We start from the raw sequence: 22,124 nt of genomic DNA on the forward strand, positions 1-22,124 counted from the left end.
GCCCAGTCACAATTGCAATCCCTCCTGCTCCAAGGGAAGTGCAAAGACGACTCCATCAGTGTGTCCCAAAGAGAGCAAGAGGAGGTGGGGAGATGGTCACTCCACTTGCATGTGGAATGAGCTGGCCATATTAGGGGGTATACCCTGAGCAGTCCTGCTGCACACCAAGCAGTTCAGGGAGGGAATCACTCACTGAGCTCCCAATGAGGTGGCATAACATTGCATTCTTGGGCTAATGGCTAGATGCCGCAATCTGGCCCTCTGTAACCAACATCCAGCTTAACAGCTTGTTTTTCTATTTAAGTGAATTTTAGTGTTCAGGAATGATGCCAGATTGACTACTAGAAACTGGAATTAGAGGAACCATCTCTAGAAGTGGAAAGGATCAGTCTCAGTACCAGTTTGGTCCTCAGCCTACCTGCCAAGAATATCAGAAAGAGTGCCAGTTAGTGCCAACTGGGATAGTAGACTTTGTCTACTATGAATGAGGCCACTACCATTACCTTTATGTTGTATTACTACTTCCTGATGGCAGCTTGGCAACTTGCATCATTATCAAACTGAGCAGCTTCTAATCTCCTTACAAATTCACTGAGCTACCCAGTTCTCCTAACAACAGACTCTGTTCTTATCAGAGATGGGCCCAAACTGTGAAGTTTAGATCTGATTCGGAACTTTTTCAGTTTGAGGAGGCTTGGATCCAGTATTTTGGTGAGGGCCCCAACTCTGATTCTGTACTATGACAAATAGTGGCTACAGCATCTGTACCATATTTTTTCACATAGTCTTACAGCAAGCGTAGAAGTCGAATAGCTAAGAAACATGCTTATGTAGGTAAGATCAAATGCGATCCCACTGTCTCTGATTTACAGGTATGCTTATTCTGCATATGCATTAAAAATACATGCATCTCATCCCCTACAGTTATAAACCAAAGTAAATTTGCATGACTCAGGGATTTCTTCAATGCCCATGTGTAAACTCCGGTTAGAGATGGTTATGGCCAAAGAGTAAAATAAGACTATACTCTTTAATATTAATACTATTGTTCTCATTTAATGGGTAATTCACACTACCGGTACAAAAAGAAAAGCAGTCAGTGGTTTGTTATGACAAGTGTTAGGCATTGGCATTACCAGCATACTCCTCCAAAAAATCCTTCACTCACTTTATTGCATTGACTGGGTGCTGTGGTTGGTTACGTTTGTTTGTTTGTATATGTTGTGCCATCATTTCATTGTCTTCAGTGGTCTTCTGGTGTTATTGACGTCCATTCCAGCCATGTTTTCCCAATTTGTTCTTCTATCCTTTCCCTCTCACATACAGGACTGGCCCTAAACACATGGACACCTTGCAACTGCAGGTGGCTCCACTTCTTGGGGGTTCCTCACTGGGAACACAGCTTAACATAAATCTAGTTTTTGTGACCTCATGAAACATGCAAGGATCTATTCAGTTGTTTGCAGGAAAGCTCATGTGGTCTCAGACCAGGCCCACTCATATAGGCCCCAAACTCCCATTGTCTTCAATGTTACTCTTGCTTGAGTCAGGCCAGAGAGCATAGCTGATACCTAAACTGCCCAACAGCAATATTTTGATTCTTTTTCAGATCTCTCTGTTTTACCGCTCCTTCATTACTCAGTGTGGAGGAAAGCTCATTTTCTTCCAGAAAGTAAGGCTGTATGTGGGAGACGTATAGATAGGTGAAAATCCCTTCCCCGCCCTGTCTAGGTCTAGGGCTGCAGTGCAGAGCCCTGCCATGACCATCAGTCAAGCTTATGGTTTAGGGTACCATCTGAAGACCCTCATTGCCTTTTGCATGGGACGTGGGGCCATTCAATCTGCTTAAATGTGGATCTCTGCCCATGCTTCAGTCTGCTCCCACTGTAGCATGAAAGCAGAGCAGAGACCCTTTTCACAGCATACAGTAGGGGCTCAGCTCCTCCATGCAGGCTGTGTCTTCATTAGGAAAAAACATGCTTTTGTAACTCAAGTTAGCTAACCATCCCAGAATGATTAGTCCAGTTCAGGTCCCTGCTCTGCCTGATTTGGAATTGGGACTTGAACCTGCATCTCCCAGATTAATGCCTTAACCACTGGGCTAGAGACTGTTCTGGGGTGGGTTTTTCTCCTCCCCTCTCCCGCGTGAAAAAATGTTTTGTCAAAAAGAGTCCCTACCACCTCTAGTCAGAATGACTTTTGAACAGTTTTCTGCTTAGCATTAAACTATAGGATATTTTTGTTAGACTCTCATTTTCATAATGTTCCTATAAACCAGTTATGCTACAGGTACCTGATTCTGATCTCATTCCCGCTGATTTTATACTGGCATTACTGTACTGACTTCAGTGGAGTTCCTCCTGACTTAAACTGTATGAGTTCCAAATCAGAACCTTATTCTTAAAGTGTCTTCTAAATGCCATATTAATTCTGCAACCCATTCTGTGGAAGTTTATTAGAAATTCCTCTTTAAGGTAATGATTCACTTTTAATGGTGCTTCAGTTAGACCTACTGCTTTAAATGGAGCAGTGTATAAAGTAAAAATGGACCCTGAGTATTTAAAAGGATATGGCCAATCTATTTTTCATAGTTTTAAAATGTTGTTTTGCTTTTGTTTCTCATAACCCATTGGACATTCTTGCAGTTAAGGGCCTAACACTGCCTCCAATGAAACCCAAGGGCAAAACTTCTACTGGAATTCAAACAGGAGTAAGAGTGGGTTCTATAAAATCTAATTGTTTCCCTTTGTGGAGTATACCCAGAGGTGAAAGTAAGCCAGTACGCCCCAGTATGGCGTACCGGCAAGAGCCGGTGTGCCGTACTGGGACCGGCTTTCCCAGACATCAATCTAAAGCCCTGGGGTAGCAGCGGCAGGGCTCCAGTGGGGATTTAGAGGGCCCTGGAGCTCCAGCCACCGCTACTGCCCCGGCCCTTTAAATCCCCACCTGAACCCTGCTGCCCAAGCCTTGGGGTGGCGGCGGCGGGGCTCTGGAGCTCCAGCTGCTGCTACAGCCCCGGCTCTTTAAATCCCCGCCAGAGTCCTGCTGCCGGAACCCTGGGGTAGTGGTGGCGGGGCTCTGGCGGCAATTTAAAGGGCCGGGTGGTAGCAACGGCTGGAGCCCCAGGGCCCTTTAAATGTCCACCGGAGCCCCACCGCCGCTACCCCAGGGCTCGGGCAGCAGGGCTCAGGCGGGGATTTAAAGGGCTCGGGGCTCCAGCAGCCGCTACCACAATGGAGCCCCAGGCCCTTAAAAGCTCTGCCAGAGCCCAGAGCCCCGGGGTAGCGGTGGCAGCTGGGAGCCCCCAGGGCTCCTCAGTGATTTAAAGGGCCTGGTGTGCCGCTGCGGTAGCAGCAGCTGGAGCCCTGGGCCCTTTAAATCACCCCCGAGTCCCGGGGCTCCCAGCCGCCTCTGCAGCTGGTAGCTCGGGGGTGATTTAAAGGGCCCGGGGCTCCCAGCTGCCACTACCGCAGCTGGAGCCCTGGGCCCTTTAAATCAAGATTAAAGGGTCTCCGGATTTAAGGCTCTGCCTCTTCCGGTTGAGGCCACGCCCCTGCTCAGGACTCCGGCGTCCCTTGAGACCCAGTCCTGAATTGTTTCCCTGTGCAGGACTGTCTGCCACTGAAGGCAGACTAATTTTTACATGTGAACAGTCTGCAAGACTGGGCTAAGTGGAAAAGGGTTGACTGTAACTTCATATTCTAATCACACTGGAGAAGACGTAGTAGGCCTACATTGTGCATACATTTTTAAGCTATGCTCCTTTGACAACTGAATAAACTGTCTGCTGTATGACTCGATAGGCTAAAGTTAACTATGCTGCAAAGGGGCACAACTTAGCTGATTTCACCAAGGCTGAGTTTGGGCCTACAGCTAAGTTCTTACTTACAGAGTTAGACTGATTTCTCTGTTGTTGGTTTAGGAAAGGCCTGATACTCATTTATTTTTTGGAAATTTAATATATTTTAAATACATAGACTTCTTTAAAGATACTTACTTTAAAAATTAGTTTGTAAATAATCACTCTCACAATCACAATCGGTCCTTTGATCTCACAGGGCCAGACAGTGAGAAGTGTTGAGCAACTGCAATTTACCTCTCAGGCAGCCATATCATGCCCTTAATTGTTAAGGAGAACTCTCCACTGCAATCAACAGGCAGTCCTGCTTAAAAACTGATGGCACACTATAGCCAAGAAAACAATATATTCAAATCCTTTAAGCAATGCATTCTGTTGCTCCAAGAAATATTACATGCAGGAGAGTGTAGAAGTCTTATTTCAATACAGCAACAAAACGTTTTTAAAAAATAACAAACCACCAAACAAAAAACAACAACAGATCCTGCAATTTTAGAGTCTGGCTGTATCCTACCATATTCTGAAAGTTCTAGGTTTTCATTTAAAAAAACCAGCTCTCTTTCTTTCAAATTGAAAGATACAGACATCACAATGTAAATCAATGTGGTGTTGCCCTATTAACCCAGCCTTGCAGAAAATTGTCCAGTCAAACAACAGCAGCAGGAAAAGTGGGAATTTACCTCTGTTTGACCCCATCTTCTCAATAAAGTGTGAATGCCAACACCTAATTAGGACCATTTACGTGCTAATAACATTAAGCACAGACAATTTTTCCTTTTTTCTTTACATGTAAAAAACCTGGGAAATTAAATGGAAAAAAAAGTTCGTTAATCTAATATTAAGGTTGCATAGCTGAAATCACAGGAATGCAAAATGTAAAGTTCCAGCAATAACTTTACATCATCCACATTGCACACATGCAGTATTTGCGATTCCTGTTTTTCTGGTTAAATGTGTAGCGTAGCATATTATAATTTGCTATTAAAAATAGGTAATAAAGCACACAAGAAGGTGCAAATGAGCAGAATTAGCTCTGCCATAGGATCCTTAATTTTTGCATTCTCTGAATTCTGCGATTTAAGTGTGCAGATTTAATATGCATTAACACAGTTTTGGGTATTTAAGGTGTATGTGTGTGCAAAATAATTAGTCTTTAGTTCTATAGTGCAAAAACCTAAGGTACTGCTGAGGTTGCAAAGTTAGTGCCACTTCTGCAAACACTTAAGCATGTGAGTAACTTCACAGATGTGAGAAGTTGCTTGAGTTTAGTGTAACTACTCATGTGTCAAGTTGGTCTACCCTTAAAAGTTAGGTTGACATAACTAGGGCCTGGTCTGCACTACAGAGTTAGGTCAATGAAAGCTGCCTTGCATCAACCTAGCTGCAGAAGTGTCATCACTAAAATTTGGCTCCAGCTGACATAAGTGCCTCTTTACGTCAATTTAGTAATATAATCTCCCTGATCAGCACAGAGTCATGGTCGAGGTAATTAGGTCAACTCAGTGTCAATGTAGACACTGCGTTGCTTATGTCAACTGTTACTGGCCACCAGAAGCCGTCCCACAATGTCCAACACTAACAATACAATCGATGCAAGCACTCCAGATGAGGATGCACAGCGCTGACACAAGAAGCCAAGTGTGCACACACATGACTGATTTAATAACTGCAGTGGCTAGATGCTGACATAAGTTAGGTTCACACAATTTTGGCCTTCATTGGTCAAGGGTGTCAAAAACCCTGACATAACTATGCCCACCTAGCCCCAGTGTGGACACAGTTATCTCAACAGAAGAATGCTTCTGCTGATATAGCTAACTTCATTTGAGGGGCGGTGTTCCTACACCGATGGAAAACCCCCTTCGGCTGCATCTACATTACAGGGTCATGCCGGCATAGCTACGCTGACATAGCTATGCTGATATAATCACTGTAGTATAGACACAGCCGGATGCGGCCTAAGGCCTGGTCTACACTGGGGCAGATCAGTCTAAGTTACGCAACTTCAGCTATGTTAATAACGTAGCTGAAGTCAACGTACTTAGATCTACTTACCGTGGTGTCCCCACTGCAGTAAGTCGATGGCTGACACTCTCCCATCGACTCCGCCTGTGCCTCTCACCCTGGTGAAGTACCGGAGTCGACAAGAGAGCGCTCGGCGGTCGACGCAATAAATCGACCCCTGTTGGATCGCTCGCTGCCTGTCAATCCAGCGGGTAATGTAAACAAGCCCTAAGACTTACAAAAGTCAGAGAATGAAAAGCTAAGCTTCTTGTTGCAACTTTAATCCAGTCAGACTGCACATATGTGCATTAAGGCAAACACTAAACTGACTAAGTAGATTTTTTTTAAAAAGTACCTATGTGCAGTGCGAGCAAATTGACTTTAATGGTAGTTGCAGGATTAAGCCTCTCTCTCTATATAAAACATTTTATTACATTTTCAGAAATAAATACTTTGGAAGCTTTGCAGCTGATGTAGTGAAAGATAATCTTAAATAATAATATTTGAGGAAAATGGTGTTCAAGGCTTTTTTTTAAAAAAAGAGACACCATTATGCTGGTGAATTTTAAAATGTCTTTCTGTCTGCCCTGCTGTGTTCACTAACACTAGGCAATCCCTACATTTAATACTGTACCATATGGATACACTCAGCTGGGGGCTTCTCCCTCCCCTTCCTCCCAAGGAGCTCTAAAGCAAATTTCTGAGATACAGAAATAACCCTTGTGCAAGGCCTATACACGTGTGCCTGGTAAACGCAATTCTGCCAGTGCAAAGCAAGAACATTATTGGACTCTCTAGATCCATCTAGCTTTTCTGTTGCTCTTTCTCTTTGGCCCCCGATGGCTTAGAAAATGGCTTGTTTTCCTATGTGTGAGTGGGAGAAGTGTCCCGTTTGTTGCAGGAGGGATTTACTACCCAGCATCCGGGCTGCCTGAGGGTTGGCACCCCCTTCCCCACCACCCTTTTTTTTTCCAGGTGGGACTTGGCGATGACCAGAAAAGAGCACTTGGCACTGAATGTCACCCTGAAGGTAAAATGAAAGACAAAAAGACGAACGCATGCTTGATTCCTTCAGCAGCGGCGAAAAACACACACAGCGACTCCATCAATGCAAATACAGCAGAGCCGTCCGCTAACGACACCACCAGATTATGTATTTATTTAGAAAGTGTCAATTCCCCCCCCCACAAAAAAAATGCATGCAAAGAAACGTGCACATACCAGGTTATGAGCCCAGGGAAAACCTGGCAGCTTCCCCCTTCTCCTGCCAAGTTATCATTGAGAAAACAGACAGGCAGAGTGACGTCCTGGGTCAGACTGAGTGCGGATCGACTCTACCAAGGAAACAGGGAGGCCTCCGCATCCTCCGAGCACCCGCCGCTCCCTTGATCCCCTGGGAACCCGCCTCGCCCGGCGCAGAGCAGCCGCTTAGGTGGCCCCGGTGCCGCGGGGCAGCCCGCTGATCCCCTGGCCAGGGCATGGGGAGGTGGCCTGGGCCTGCCTCGGCTAAGCCTCCCCCCTTCGCCGGCTGAGGTCGCGGGAGCCCAGTTAAAGGAGGCGTGTGTAAAGATTTTGCAATGTCCCTGCATGGTGTTGTAGACTTTCCTAGCAAAGAAACCGGCTTCGGCTTCTTTAAAATTCCCGACGACTCACCTGATTAACCTGCCTGCGGTTCTGACCTGACCAGGTAAACCGAGTCCCAACCTTACCATCATGCACGCCTGCAGACTGACACTGCATCTGGGGCATGTTTTTGATTTGAGACTAGCAGCTGATAGAAGCTCTATTACCCCCCCTCCCACCTTCAGACCTTGTCAATTTCACTTGCTTAGAGTCAGTCCCTTAAAAAAAAAAAAAATAAAAACCACACAACAAAACCCAGGCCCCAGGGATGATCGATTTTCAGCTCTTTGGCGTTTTTTAAAGAATATATTATAGAGAGAGATTGGCATTTTTTCTGCTGACAGATCCAAAGGCAGCAGGGTTTGTCCTGCGGGCCCCCCCCCCACCTCCTTTCCCCCCTTCTTTCCAAAGGATCAAGAGTGCTGTGAAAGTGACAAGGTTTTACCGAGCCGGAGTTAGGGGACAGGGTCCTGGGGTGGCTTTTGCTTTTGCAAAAGGGGTAAGGGGACTTGACTTTACAGCTGTTGTCACTGTGTGTGTGGTGGCCGCGGCTGCTCCTGCTCCGAGTGTGTCTCGCAGCCTCCCTTAGCTCCCCTCGCAGGGAGCTCAGAAGTTCCGCGATCCCCAGCTCGCTGCTGCTACTGCTTTGCTATCTCGGCCCCCGGGTTGCCGAGAGCAGCCCCCATCGGCCAACACGATGCAGTGGTTCCCCCTAGATTAAGCTCCGTTAGGCTCTAAGGAGAAAGCGACGGACCCAGAGACGGAGAGACGCTTCCCTTTCCTCCCCCCTCCCCTTCTTCTTCCTTAAACATTTCCATGAGTGATTCACAAGAGCCAAACAGGCCTGGTGGAAACTCTGTTTGTCACTGTGGTGGAGGGGATTATTGTTGTTATTATTTATTATGTATTCATTTATTTCTGTCTGTAGCCTGGTTGCTTCAGTGATGTTGTGAATTTGCCACATGGGGCTGCTTGGCTAGGAAAGCACCTTTGCTCTGTTTGTGTTGTAGTATGTACCAGAATCAGTGGACATACAACCTGACACGTCTATACACATAAAGAAAGCAAGTCATTTGCAAACAGAATCCGGGCGGACAAAAGGGAAGTGTGGAACGTAGGATGTAGTTTTCATCTTGGCGGTACCCCAGCTCCAGTCTGGAGGGGTTTTAGAGAAGTGATCTCATGTTGCTGTCTAAATGTGATCTGCCTGACAGGGTTTTTTTTTTTTTTTTAATGTAACAGTAATGCTATAAAAGATAAAGTGGTCTGAGGATATGTTGTGAAGTGCTGCAGGGGCAGTTCTCTGACTGCTTGGTGTGCTGTTGTTAAAAGATTTTGCAGGGTACCAAACATCACATAAGAGAAATGCATTTCAGAAATGAGCAGAATAATGAAAGCAGCAAATAAAAATGAGTAGAATTTAAAAAGAAAGTAAAGTAAAGGTGGAGGGTGGGGGTAGAGAGGATGGAATGGGGGGCCTTGATCCCTTTTATTGTTGTTTTTAACCCCAACTGTGTCATTTTGATGTAGTTAAGAGGACTTTAACAAAACATACAAATTGAGACAGTACCACAGTCTGTACGAGGGAGGGAAATTTGAATGCCCTTCAAATAAAAGACAGTGAAGAACTATGAACATAGCTCCTTGGTTGTATAAGGGAAGTACGTGAGCTGTAGAAGGCAGTTAGTGGGGAAACCAAGATTTTGGAATCTTCTGTTTTCCTTGCCACCCCCATCCCATTTTAAAGGTGAAGAAGTGTAAAGCTTTGATACACTGCATCTCAAATGTCAAGCTAAAATGTGAGTACTTGCAAGATAACCCAAGTTAAATTGTATGCATGGACAGTCAACCCCTTATTGCATTTCCACTGAAAACATCCAAGGGCTTGGGACCAAGAAATGATTTGTATGGTTACATTCTTGTTCCCTGTATTTTAAAGTACCAGTGTAACAAGTGAATTTTTAAATGCATAAACTGGAATCTGACAGGTCTCCCCTAGGGGGACTTTACAGTTTAAAATGTTCAAGATGCAGCAGGAGGTAAACATGGCATTTGATGTGTTCAGTATCAAAATACAACTAAATCAATGACAGTAACTGTGTGCAATACCTCATTTATTCTGCACTATTTTTCAGAAATTAAAAGGTGACTATTAGAGTACTATAGCCATATCTCAAACCTACCACCACTTATTACTGCAACAGTATTTCAATATTAAGTGATCTTAAAGATAGTTCATCTTTCATTTTGAATCCTGAATTTGAATCAGCATTAGAATGTCAGTGCTGCAAGATAAGGTATAACAAACTAAGCAGACAGCTGAAGGGCTCCTGGTGAAGGTGTTGCTGAGAAGGATATCTTGGTCTGTTCTCAGTAACCTTGTTTACAGGGACATTTCAGTTGCAACCAGAATTTCAGCAAGAGGCTGCCTAGACTAATGTCTGTGTGTTTGAAATTGATCGTGAGTGTCTTTTTCACTATAGACATTATATATGCCTTAACAGCATACTCATGCAAAACTTTGCAATTGTATAGGATAGGGGAAAAAAAGTATTTATAAGATTTGATTTTGGTTTTCTGATGTGTCATCCGGAGGTAGATATACTGGCTTTTTAAATGTTATATATAGGGGACACACACACACACACACACACACACACACACACACACACACACACACACACACACACACACACACACACACACACACACACACACACACACACACACACACACACACACACTTTGATTTATTAGATTACAAAGTCTCCTGGGTTTTGAATGTATTTTACAGCCCACCAAGTAAGTTTAAGGTAAAATATGAAAATACAGCATTTATGCTGTGATTTACTGAAGTTTAGATAGTTTGTTTTAAAATTATATTTGGAAAATTATCCAAATGTAGAGACTTGGTGTTAAATGCCAGCAGCCACATTAATGAAGAAAAATGCTGTTGAAATACTTTTGAATAATAAATAGGATATGTAATGGTCAACCGCAAGATAAAATTTTTACAGTGTTTTTATGGCTCTAAATTGACTGCATTGTAAACCAAGCTTACTATTCTATTAAGTCATCATACTTTTCAATTATTTAACATTTCTAGACAGGCAATCTAGTATGGTCTTCATTGTGCATATCAGAAAATTATATATAAGGTAGTAATTGCTTGTTGTTAGTAAGTGAGGGCTTCGTTTTGGATCAGGGTTGAATTTTAACTTAGGACAAATATTACAAAGTATGCACATAGAAAAAATGATATGGAAATAGGCCTACTCCTATGAAATGGGGATAGTTACTGTGCTGAAATGTACCTAATACAATTTGAGATCCACTCACTAAGAAACCTTGACAGTATCTGCCTTCCAGGTACTGCGCATTTGGAAATACTATATCTCCATTTAAATGCAGATCTTCAGTTTTCTCCAGGGGGCAGTTGGTGAATCTTTCGATTGAACCACTGGTACTAGAAAAACTAACTGAAGATTTCCCCACGAACAAGAGACTCTTTCAAGTCTGCCTGTTTGAAATAATGATTATAAATTTTTCGGATATTGCAGTTTTATATTGATTTTAAATACCTTTCAAAATCAAACTAAGGGAATAGTGCATTTTACTCTAACAAAGCAGTTTCATGTTTCCACTCTTATGTGGGAGTCTGAGGAGATATTATAACCATTAAAATAAGTTCTTTGTTTTTACACTGGCATCGTGTTTGCAAATTTCATCAAATGGACAGGGCATTCTTCCTCTGATTTTGACCTAGATTCCTCTTGATTATTCCTTGACAACTAATACCTGATTATTTCCCACTGTGAAAATAGGTGAGCAACTGTTGATGCTCTCTAGATGCGGCTGCATGGGTAATGGGCACACATATGCAGTTAACTCCGTCCCTCCTCAAAGACTTTGTGACTAGAACTGTGTGAAAAATGGTGCTCCACCAACCAGCAGATCATGCAAATATTTTCCTTGGTTGCGATCCATGTGGGTTTGCATCCTTTGGGTGTGGGGTTCAAACAAATCCAACATCTCACAGCCAAACCCTATTACAGCTGCTGAGTTTATTCCAGCTGGCATGCTGAAAACAGGAAAGTTGGCTGGTCGCTATGATAAATTGGGCCATGTTTGCTTGAAGCAGAAACCAGCATTACTAGAACCCAGGTCCAGATTCACTCCCATCTAGGCCCATATTCACCTAAAACTTAATGGTCGTTCATGGTCATTAGGAATTAGTCCTACTCCCACTGAAGTTAATGGTGACTACTCTCCTTGATTTCAATGGGAAAAAAGATCAGCCCCTTAACAAATGTTTCCACAAAAATGCTCAGAGTTTAGAGTTTCTAATGGAAACCAAAACTAGGCAAGTTTCGAACGCAAACATTTTAGATGTCTTAGTTAAATATGTGAGGCCTAACTCTCTTCTCACTTAATGCCAGTGTCACTCCTTGGACATCAGTGGAGAGTTACTTCTGGTTGGCAAAGGTATGAGTGAGAGGAGAATCAGGCCCAAGAGTTTCATAGCATGTACACTTTTATTAGTGTGTCAATCAACGAAGATGGCCCTTTTCTGTAAACTTGTGGTAAGACTAGCTTGTTGATGTGAGTTAAGATTGGCACTTATTTTACAAAAGCATTTTTCCTTTTTTAATATGTGGGCACAGTCCCTTATTAAAACCCAGATAGTAAGGGAAAAGAAAATGGAACTTTTTCCAAACAGCTTTTCTGATGGGGAATCTAGTGGCAGTTGCTTTGAAGCATGAGTAATTGATTATCATACATTTATTTTAAAAAGCAGACATAACAGGGAATCTAACATGATGTTTTGGAATATATCTGCTCCCCACAATGTTCCCAATGTTCACAATGAGAAAAATGTAAGGTTGCAGGCATCATTTCATGCCCTGTATGTTTTTGAACATAAATCAAAGAAATTGTTGGAGAATTATAGATGTTCATAGTGACTGTAGCTATAATAAACACATGCAGTATATATTTTCCAAGCTGTTTTGTATGGGTGAAAAGCTGAAGCTGACATTTTGTATGAACAATTCAACTTAATCGCTGAAAATTTATTTCCTAGTTAGTGTGGATTACCAGTGTAGCATAAGGTCATACACCTTGGCTTGAGTTCATCTGGTTTTGAAGCCATGGTTAAAGCCGGGAAAGAATTTAAATTAGATTTAGATGCCTAGAATTATTTATCCCAAGTGTCACAGTTACAGTAATGCCTCTGTGGTGATAGTTATAGCTATGTTATAAGTAGTATTTATATCTATATTGTTATTAGTGCTATTATTTTATTATTTATACATGGCTCAGAAGTGTGTTGGGCATGTTACAGAACAAAAAAAAGGCCCTGAATGAAAAATCGTACAATCTAAATTTTATGTAAGACACAAAAAATGACGGTAATAAACAAAATGGGGATGATGGGGCAATGGAAGGTGATGTGGGCAAGGATTATGACAACGTTATAGCTGACTTGTTTACTCAGTTTAGGCATGTGCATATCTTGATGGCTCTGTTAATTTTGCTTAAATGTTTGTAGCTGACAAAAGCAGAAGTGAGTTTTTAGGAGGAATTTGAATGAGCAGAACGTGGTGACTTGTTTGAACAGGAATTACGAAGGTATTTCATGCATGGAAGAATATAGAGAAGGTGGAGCAGAAGGAAGAAGAGGAAGGCAAAGATTGCATGGTGCTCTGATTGCATGGTGATGGGACAAAATAAATACCTAGACTGGAGACAGAAAGACCTATATGAAGCTGATTCTGCAGTTCTTTTTGGGCAAAATACATATTGCCTGAGTAAAAACTGTATGATTGATTTCTTGGGGCCTGGTCATGCAAACACTTACTATTGAGTGTAGTTCTTACTACTTTGAGTACTCCCATTGAATCCAAAGGGATTATGGCTCTTGTGGATAAAGTTGTGTGGTTAAGCACTATTACCCACTCCAGCAATTCAAAAATCACAAGTATGGCTCCTGAAATCATGAGATTAGCTTAAAAAAATCACGTGATTTTTTTTTTTTTTGAAAAAAAATCATAAATCTTGGTGGGGTGGTTTATTGGCTTTCTCATTTCTGAGCCTTCAGGGTGCATCTGAATTCCATTTTCAACCTTTTTCCTGTAACTGCAAGGGCTAGAAACTTCTTTTTTTTAAACGAAAGTGAGACTCTCACATTATCACTTCACTCCAGGCACTGGAGCTTTAAGAAAATCAACAGATATCGCAAGACCAATCATGGAATCGTGAGAATCAGTACCACTGCTTAAGTGTTGGCAGCACTGGGGCCCTATGTGATTTTTTTGATTATAAAGACCTGTTTTTAAGGATGCCTTCACACCGTGTGAATGAAATTAATAAGTTTTTTAAGCTGTTACAGATCAGGGATTTGGGGGGCTGGTCCCTGTGTTGGCCTCAATATAGACTGGTGTCCCCGTGCATAACCCCCAGTTCTGTGCAGTTAAGTCAGACCAGTCCCATCCTGTACTAATCTAATTAACTTGTCCCCATTCCCATCCCCTTCTCCTCATACTCCACTTCTATATACTATTAAGGTGTATAGCCCTCCTTCACTGCAGTACTCCGTTACTGCTTCCCCCAAGAAGGCCCCTGCCACGTGCCACTCTCTCCCCCTTCCCACTAAAGGGTAGACAGAGGGACCCTGCGGCCCAGGAGCAGGTATTGGTTTCCATGTGGGGAGAGGAGAAGTTGCAAGGAGCAGCTGGGCCTGTACGCTCTTCACTGGAGGGAGTTGAACCTCCCAGCCTGTGAAGAATTCAGCCGCTCAGGGCCTGCTCCATTCCCAGCCCCCCTCCATTTCTATTAATAATGTAGGGAGCCAGTCTGTTTGCTCCTTACCCAGGTCTTACCCTCCACATATATGTTGGCTCTTACTGTCCTTCCCTGAAAGCTTCTCATCTCTCTCTGCTCCTTGCAGGAGGGGAGGAGGGATGAGAGGGGAGGAGATCCCAGAGCTGCTGGAGAAAGGGTCTCCTCCTTCCTCTATCCCACCCCACCAGCCTGACTCACAGGGGGCACTTCTTGAAAATGAAGTGCAGGGACAGGGAGGGAGACACAGCTGTGATGCAGACTGTACTACCAATGGGGTACATTTGAGAGGTCGGGGGGAAGACGGGCTTTTGAAATTCCTGTGTGCTGGGTTGTTGGGTTCCATGTGGGCTCAGTATGTGCTGTCAGAGGGGGGAAAGTTGAGGGAAGGGGAGTCTCTGGATCTGCATTTACACAGATGCAGTGGCTGGGAAACCCCATATGGCAGACATAAAGAGTGGATGCTAATCCTGGCTGGATGTCCTGCAACTCTGTGACATTCCCCAGGTTTGTGGGGTGGATTTTGTCATGCCCACTAATTTTAGAACAGGACAACTGCATAAATCCAGAGCACTGGGCTTTATGCAGGACTCAGGAAGGTCAGTCTTTGTGGATAAGGACTTCTGCACATAAAGGCTTTTGGGCAGTAATCTTGACTCACTGAAATCCTTATCGTCATAAAGACTTTATTATTGATTCATTGATTGAATGAATTAGTGCCTGTGGATCCCAACTGACAAGAGGGTCCCATTGCACGGGGCACTGTACATATGCATAAATTAGAGACAAATCCTGCCCTGAAAAGATCAATCAAAATAGATAGGATAGAGAAAGGGTGGGAGAAGAGGATATAACATAAGAAGAATATTGGGTACTGAAGCAATAGTGATTTGCCCAAGTCACAGGGGAAGACTGTGGCAGAACCAGGAGTTGAACTCTGAGTTGCAGTCCATTGTCTTCCTCCCAAGCATCTCCATTTCACAGATGGAGAAACTGAGGCACAGAGACTCTGCTCCCACTGAAGTCAATGGCAAAGCTCCTTTTGACTTTAATGATGCAGGATCAGAGAAGTAAAGTGCTTTGTTCAAGGTCACACAGCAGAACCAGGTCTCCTGAGTTCTCAGTTAGTAGCACCACACTGACTCTTTCTCTTCAGTGCCAAAGAGATTTCTCTCCCCAACAGGAGATGTTAACTCATTTTCCCAGTGGAGACACTCCGGGAGCTGACAAGCTCCTCTCCTCCTGCAGAAAATTCTGGGAACGCAGCAATTATTTGAATGTGGAGGAGGATATATATATATTGGATGTTAATGATGGTCTTGATACAGACTGTCTGTTACCATTGTAATTTGGGACAGGTGACAACTTTCTTAACCGATCAGATTGATTAAAAAAATTCAAGGAACAAGCAGTCTGATTTTTCAAAGGTGCTGAGAACCTTTGAAAATCAGGCCAGTAATACACCCACTAGGGCTGCTAACTTTCTAATCTCACAAACATCCTAGCCCCACCCCTTCCCCAAGGCCCCGCCCCCTTTCTCATCCGTTCCCCAAGGCCCCGTCCCATGCTCCCTACATTCCCTCTCCCTTGGTGGCTTGCTCTCCCACACCCTTAGTCACTTTCACTGGGCTGGGGCAGGGAGTTGGAGTGCGGGAGGGGGTGAGGGCTCTAACTGGGGGTGCGGGCTTTGGTGTAGGGCCAGAAATGAGGGATTCAGGGTGCAGGAGGGGGCTGGGGCAGGGAGTTGGTGTGGGGGAGAGGGTGAGGGTTCCAGCTGGGGGTGTGAGCTCTGTCCTGGGGCCAGGGTTGATGGGTTTGGGGTGCACAAAGGTTCTCCAGGCTGGGGGGTGGGGCCGGGGGATTCGGAGTGCAGAAGAGTGCTGCGGGTTGAGGCAGGGGGTATGGGAGGGGGTGAGGGCTCTTGGCTGGGTGTTCTGGTTCTGGGATGGGGCCAGGGTTGAGAGGTTGAGGGTGTGGGAGGGGGTTCTGGGCTGGGGCGGGGGGGTGAGGGCTCTGGGGTGGGGTTGCAGGCTCTCAGATGGGGCCAAGGATGAGGGGTTTGGAGTGCAGGAGAGGGCTCTGGGTTGGGGGGCAGGGCTGGGGCAGGGGATTGGAACGTGGGGTTGGGGTGTGGGCTTACCTCTGGCGGCTCCCAGTCAGCGGCGCAGCAGGCGGGGGGAGGCTAAGGCAGGCTTCCTGCCTGTCCTGGCACTGCGGACCGTGCTGCACCCCAGAAGCAGCCAGCAGCAGGTTGGGCTTCTAGGTGGAGGTACACAAGTGGCTCTGCATGCTGCTCTTGCCCTCAGGCACCGCCTCTCCAGCTCCCATTGGCCAATTCCCAGCCAATGGGAGTGCGGAGCTGGCACTTGGGGTGGGGGCAGCGCATGGAGCCCCGTTTTCCCCCCAGCCTCGGAGCCAGACCTGCTGGCTGCTTCCGGGGCACAACGCGGTGTCAGAACAGGTAGGGACTAGCCTGCCTTAGCTGGGCAGCACCCCTGAATGGAACGTTAATGGCCCAGTTGGCAGTGCTGACTGGAACCGCCAGGGTCCCTTTTTGACCGGTCAAAAACTAGACACCTGGTCACCCTAACACCCACATAACCGTGAACCCCAATTTTACATGCAGGTATGTACAATGTGCACACTCATGTAGGTATATCAGATCTACATAGAATCTCAATTATTGTGCTGTTTGAGTTCTTGAACATGGCTTGGTTTCTGCCCTTTGGAACAAAGTTCAGAATATTAGAGAAATAACACAATATACTACTAACTACTACAGTCATAGTGCCTAACAGGGGAAGGGGTGTTGAATAATCTGAGTCATGGGTTCTCAAACTTCATTGCACCGTGATCCCCCTTCTGACAATAAAGTTACTATATGACCCTGCGCTAGGGGGAGGGTCGGAGCCCTGCCGCCTTGGGTGGGGGAAGGGAGCTGCAGGTCAAGCCCTGCCGCCCAGGTGAGGGGAGAGTGGGCTGCAGGCAGAGCCCTATTGCCCCAGGTGGGGGTGCAGCTCAGGCTTCAGCGCTGAGTCCCAGCAAGTCTAATGCTAGTTCTGGCGACCCCATTAAAATGGGGTCGTGACCCACCCTGGGTCCTGACCCACAGTTTGAGAACCGCTGATCTAAGTGATCATAAACTATCTTGCAAATGTCCAGAATAAAATACACAATAACTCTTCTTAACTGGACTCTATGATTATGTTTAAAAATTGAACCGTATTACATTTCACTTTGATTTTCATGTTTGTGGCCCAGAAAAGAGAAAACTGACCCCTTTTTAAAAAAAGCACCTGACATGCTGTTCGGTCATGTTCTAACTACAATGTATGCATGTTCCAGTTACTATTTGGAACATTATCCAGGGCTAAATGTTACAGTAAAAAAGTCATGATTAATAATAACAAAAATAATTACCCAGAAAGTGTGTTGCTCAGTTTGAGTTGCAGCTCCTTACCACAGAAGTCCATATAGCTCCTGCGGACTGTTTCAAAATGTTGTTTTTCTGGGTTTGTTTGCTTACTTGGACATCACTAAGAAATTGAGACCCACCACATCACGATTCTGAACTTTCTCCTTCCCCAAGTTATGGAGCGTTTGGATCTGAAGTTTTGGTTAAGCCTGCTATAAAAATAGTAACCAGCTCTGCAGTTTGGCTCTGAAACAGGCTCCTGAATCCTTGCAAAGTTTTCGGTTTTTGGAATCGGAGGATTTTATTCTAGTAAGACTGTCCCAGAAAGTTTGACATAGGACACTGGTGGGGAAAGAAGAAAAAACAAATCATTTGCTCTATATCTGAAAGAAAGCTAAGAAAAGAGTGTGACTGATGTAAGACAGGGTCAGAATGAATTTAGGACAAACACAGGTTATGTACAGCCCTGCTATAACAGTTCCAACACATAAAGTGCCTTAGGGCACAACTAACACCTTATCACCTGCAAAGACCACAATCCAGACAAAGCAAAACATACTTGGACAAATACTACACTCCTTACTCAGTCTTGACAAAACCCCATTGAAATGAATGGGAGTTTTGCTTGTATCAGGAATGATTAAGGACTGCAGGATTTCAGCTCATTGTTAGCAAAAGTGACACAGTAAATACACAATTTTAAAAGTCCTCCTGGACATGCAGCAAACCCACTTATTTTAATTGTGTGAAGTTGTCCAGGGTTGCTTTGCTCCCCAGAGCTTGGCACTAGCTCCAGTGAAATGTGATGCCATTGGTTTTCAGTAAAGGGTTCTTTCTGCAGGGCTGCAAACAGAGATCAGCTGCTACTGTGTATACACAACTAGGGAGCAAATCAACCAGCACATTTAAGCAGCCTTTTTAACCCTGAGACTTTCCAAGATTTCTTCTTTACACAGGAAGTTTCCTTTCTATTGTCCGATTTAGCATTTTGCTCATGTAATCAGATCAGAGCTAGGATCATTGCTGCACAGTAGAAAGACTTCCTTAAGACATTTGTCCTTGAAACTGCACCAAACTCTTGGAAGAACCCAGAACCTGTAAGTATGTATGATTTAGGCAACAATAGCACAGTGCAAAGCTGCAATCAACCATTATACAATATCCGATTAGCAGTGCAGTAGGGATTTTTTTTCCAGACGTTATGTTACATTCTTTTTCAATTCGTTCTGAGGAAACAAATCAATTCGGGCTTCTGATACAGTGACTTTGCAGTAGATGAGCTAGTAATATGTTTGATTTAACTGTTTGTTGCTCTCCTGTATCTTGTGGGACAATTATTGTAGCCAGCAAACAGTAGAGAACTTTTCTTATAGTATTAGGCATTATAAATGTGTGTCGTCTCCATCTTGTAAATAAGTTTTTGTTTGTTTGTTTTTTCAACCGCACCCCACAAGGAACAGTAAATAACAGGACAAGTAGAATTAGTTCACGTAGTCCTTAAGAGCAATAAAACATATTAGTTTGCTGGCTTAATTTACTAGTAAAGAACATTCCACTGTTGTTTTGTCTTAATTGAATTCTACTCAGTGCTGTCTATTCTGTTTTTTGCTATCTTGTCTGTGTCTGTTCAAGTTACTTTGCTGGGACTGCAGTGTGGTTAGACCTGTGTTTAAGCATTATTTATATTCCAGGCACATGCCTGGTAAAATAAGTGCTCAAGATTTAAAAGCTTAAAAAAGGATAGTTTTATTAGCCTTGAAAGCTAGAGAAGGCACAACATGGATGAATGTCAGATGTAGACCACAGAACCTAAGTCTCCCATGCACTAAGTCAGATCTCAACACCTTCACTCTTGCAACTACAACTAATAAAAGCCTTGAACTCCCTTTCTATAAATTTTTAATATGCAACAATACTTATGTTTATAAGATTAATTTCTCCCAGGTTAGCCTGATTGATAGCTGGATTGTGGTTTCTTAAGAGCTTTCTCCATGAAACTCACAGAAGAGCTGCATTCCATTTAACTAGTGAATGTAAAAACTGGTAACCATGGATTCAGCCACCACTAACTGCCGGGTGCAATGACTTGTTGTAAACAATACAAATGAGCCAGGATAGCAGAATCAACCAGACATGAAATGATTTTAATAGAAATTACGGTAAAGGTCATGTGACACCGTATCAGCTTGTATTCAGTATTAAAGGGAAAGTATTTCAATTTTTCAGGTTCAATTTAAACTGTATATCTCCACCAGCCCCACTGTTGCACTAGATCCACTGAAGGGGAAAAAACACTCTCAGGAAATGTTTCTGTTTAATTTCATATTATGACTTAGGCCATGATCCTGAAAACACCTATGCACATGGTTAACTCCTGTGAGTAGTCCCATTAAACTAAAAATCAGTGTGACTACTCATGCTTACAATTAAGGGTATGCATAAGTATTTGTAGGATCAGGCCCTTAGTGGGTAAGTTACTATACAAAAGATCTTTGTAATTTAAAGAAACAGTCAATTAATGCTTAAATTAAATTGCAAAATAGAAGTTTTGGTATTTTGACAAGAAGGATAATAGGTTATATCTATCGTGGAGGTTTTAAGTGTTATGACTTTCATTTCTCATTCACCATTTCCCAATCCCTAATCTTAATTTATAGCCTCTGTCTTTTGGAGAATTGATTAAACCAATGGTGTCAGCTAGTATAATACTGCATGATGATAGGCACATGCAGATCGTGTGAGCAGTGTGTGTCTTATCTCAAGATTTTCCATCCCACCAAACCTTTCCTGACTCCTGACTGTCATGTGCCTCATCACTCACAAATTCTAACCATAACCAAATCCCTTTCCATGTGTGTATATGTAGACATATGTGTGTCTGTATGATCATTTCCCCCTTCCTCAAAGCCTACAACATTCAACTATTATCCTCCATTAATCTAGGGTGCTTCCCTTTGCCACGCCTGTGCTAACCATGTAGAGTTTGTAAAACAGAACATAATAATAAAACCAAACAAAAATACCCAAGAACTTTGTCAGATAACAACTCCAATGATTGTAAAACTAAGTCCACAATTCTCACATCCCAAAAAACCCTTCCGTAAGAACTTTAACCCTCTTCTATTGTTTTTGTCACCCCTCTATCAACTCTCTGTGGTTTCTTGTACTTATGTCATAATGTTATCTGGATGAATGCAACTGTAAGCTCCTTAAGCAGGGAACTTGACTTATTTCTATGACTGTAAAGTGTCACACACAGCTGTGTCATATCAGTAATGACAATATATGGAGATTTCAGCCAGGAAGTGTTTTGTATTATTTATCATCACCCTGTTAGAATTGACCAGCATATGTCAGGCGCACAGGGTTACAATTAAAAAGTATATAGCTAGATAAAGGGACAAATCCTGTTTGCTTTACTCTTTTGAGTAGTCCCACTGACATCAGTGGGACTCCTTGTGTGCGTAAGGAGAGTAGGATTTAGCCCACATGTAACAATAACAGGCCACTCACTACATATGCTGCAGTTTCCACGGTATGCATCCGATGAAGTGAGCTGTAGCTCACGAAAGCTCATGCTCAAATAAATTGGTTAGTCTCTAAGGTGCCACAAGTACTCCTTTTCTTTTCACTACATATAGGCCCTGTTAGTCCGACTTCTATTGAAAAGAAGTGCATTTGAAAGGCAAGTAAAAGGAGAGCTCTCTGATTAGATAGGTATGTCAGAAAAATCTGTCAAATACAACAAAGACCTTTGTCATTGTTTGAATTGTGTAAGTGTTAAGATTTCAGTAGCGCACAGAAAAGAGGGGGGAAAATATGATTTTTGAGACAAAATAGTATTTTAAAAATGTGCAAATCAGGCCCTAACATAACTCCCCCCCCCCAAAAAAGGGGTGATTTAAGAGTGAAGATACAATACAACTTTTCATGCACAGACTGACAGAGATCTAGAATTAAATTAAAATGTTCAGAGAAGAATCAAGACTATTATCCAAATAAATTATAAAACAGTACTGCCTCCCCCCTAACGCGTGTTAATTATTGAACAAAAAAACAGGAAATACATTCATATTATTGGGCCTGGCAGAAACAGTGATCTTTTGAATGTATCAAAGAGGTCTCCGCCTAGAAGATAACAAAGAATTCAGGATCAAACATGTGCAGTATGGCTTCAGGGACCCTGTAAACATGGGGCAAGTGACCTCCTTCCTTTGTTTCAAGTGGGTATCTTTACTGACGGTGACATCAGTTTTTCTCTATCTGATGTACTTTGAAGAAGATATTAGATTTATGACCTAAAATTTTGAGAAGTTAGAGAATGGGATGACAAAGCACTTTTTCCAACAGGCAGAATTGGAAAGTTTTCCTGTCACTGGTCCA

The 22,124-nt window shown here is 43.3% G+C and overlaps 1 protein-coding gene and 1 long non-coding RNA gene across 11 annotated transcripts in view; one reads left to right on the forward strand and one right to left on the reverse strand.

The window, feature by feature from the left end:
* Window positions 1-7,500, reverse strand: part of LOC140909492 (uncharacterized) — a 43,780-nt gene extending 36,280 nt beyond the window's left edge. For both annotated transcript variants that reach the window (XR_012158238.2, XR_012158239.2), the window contains exon 1: window positions 7,085-7,500. This is a non-coding gene — a long non-coding RNA (uncharacterized LOC140909492). The remainder of the gene's footprint in view (window positions 1-7,084) is intronic.
* The window catches only part of ESRRG (estrogen related receptor gamma), a 486,222-nt gene that overhangs the window by 21,184 nt on the left and 442,914 nt on the right, over window positions 1-22,124 (forward strand). For 2 of the 9 annotated variants that reach the window (XM_073338904.2, XM_073338903.2), the window contains exon 1: window positions 7,407-7,550. The exons of 6 other annotated variants lie outside the window; for them this stretch is intronic. The gene's annotated coding sequence lies outside the window, so the exon portion shown is untranslated. Of the gene's footprint in view, window positions 1-7,406; window positions 7,551-18,816; window positions 18,839-22,124 lie in introns of those variants that run through there. One more of the 9 variants, XM_073338906.2, reaches the window with a different exon arrangement.

The sequence above is a fragment of the Lepidochelys kempii genome, chromosome 3 (assembly GCF_965140285.1).
Source record: "Lepidochelys kempii isolate rLepKem1 chromosome 3, rLepKem1.hap1, whole genome shotgun sequence".
In the NCBI taxonomy this organism is placed as follows: domain Eukaryota; kingdom Metazoa; phylum Chordata; order Testudines; family Cheloniidae; genus Lepidochelys; species Lepidochelys kempii.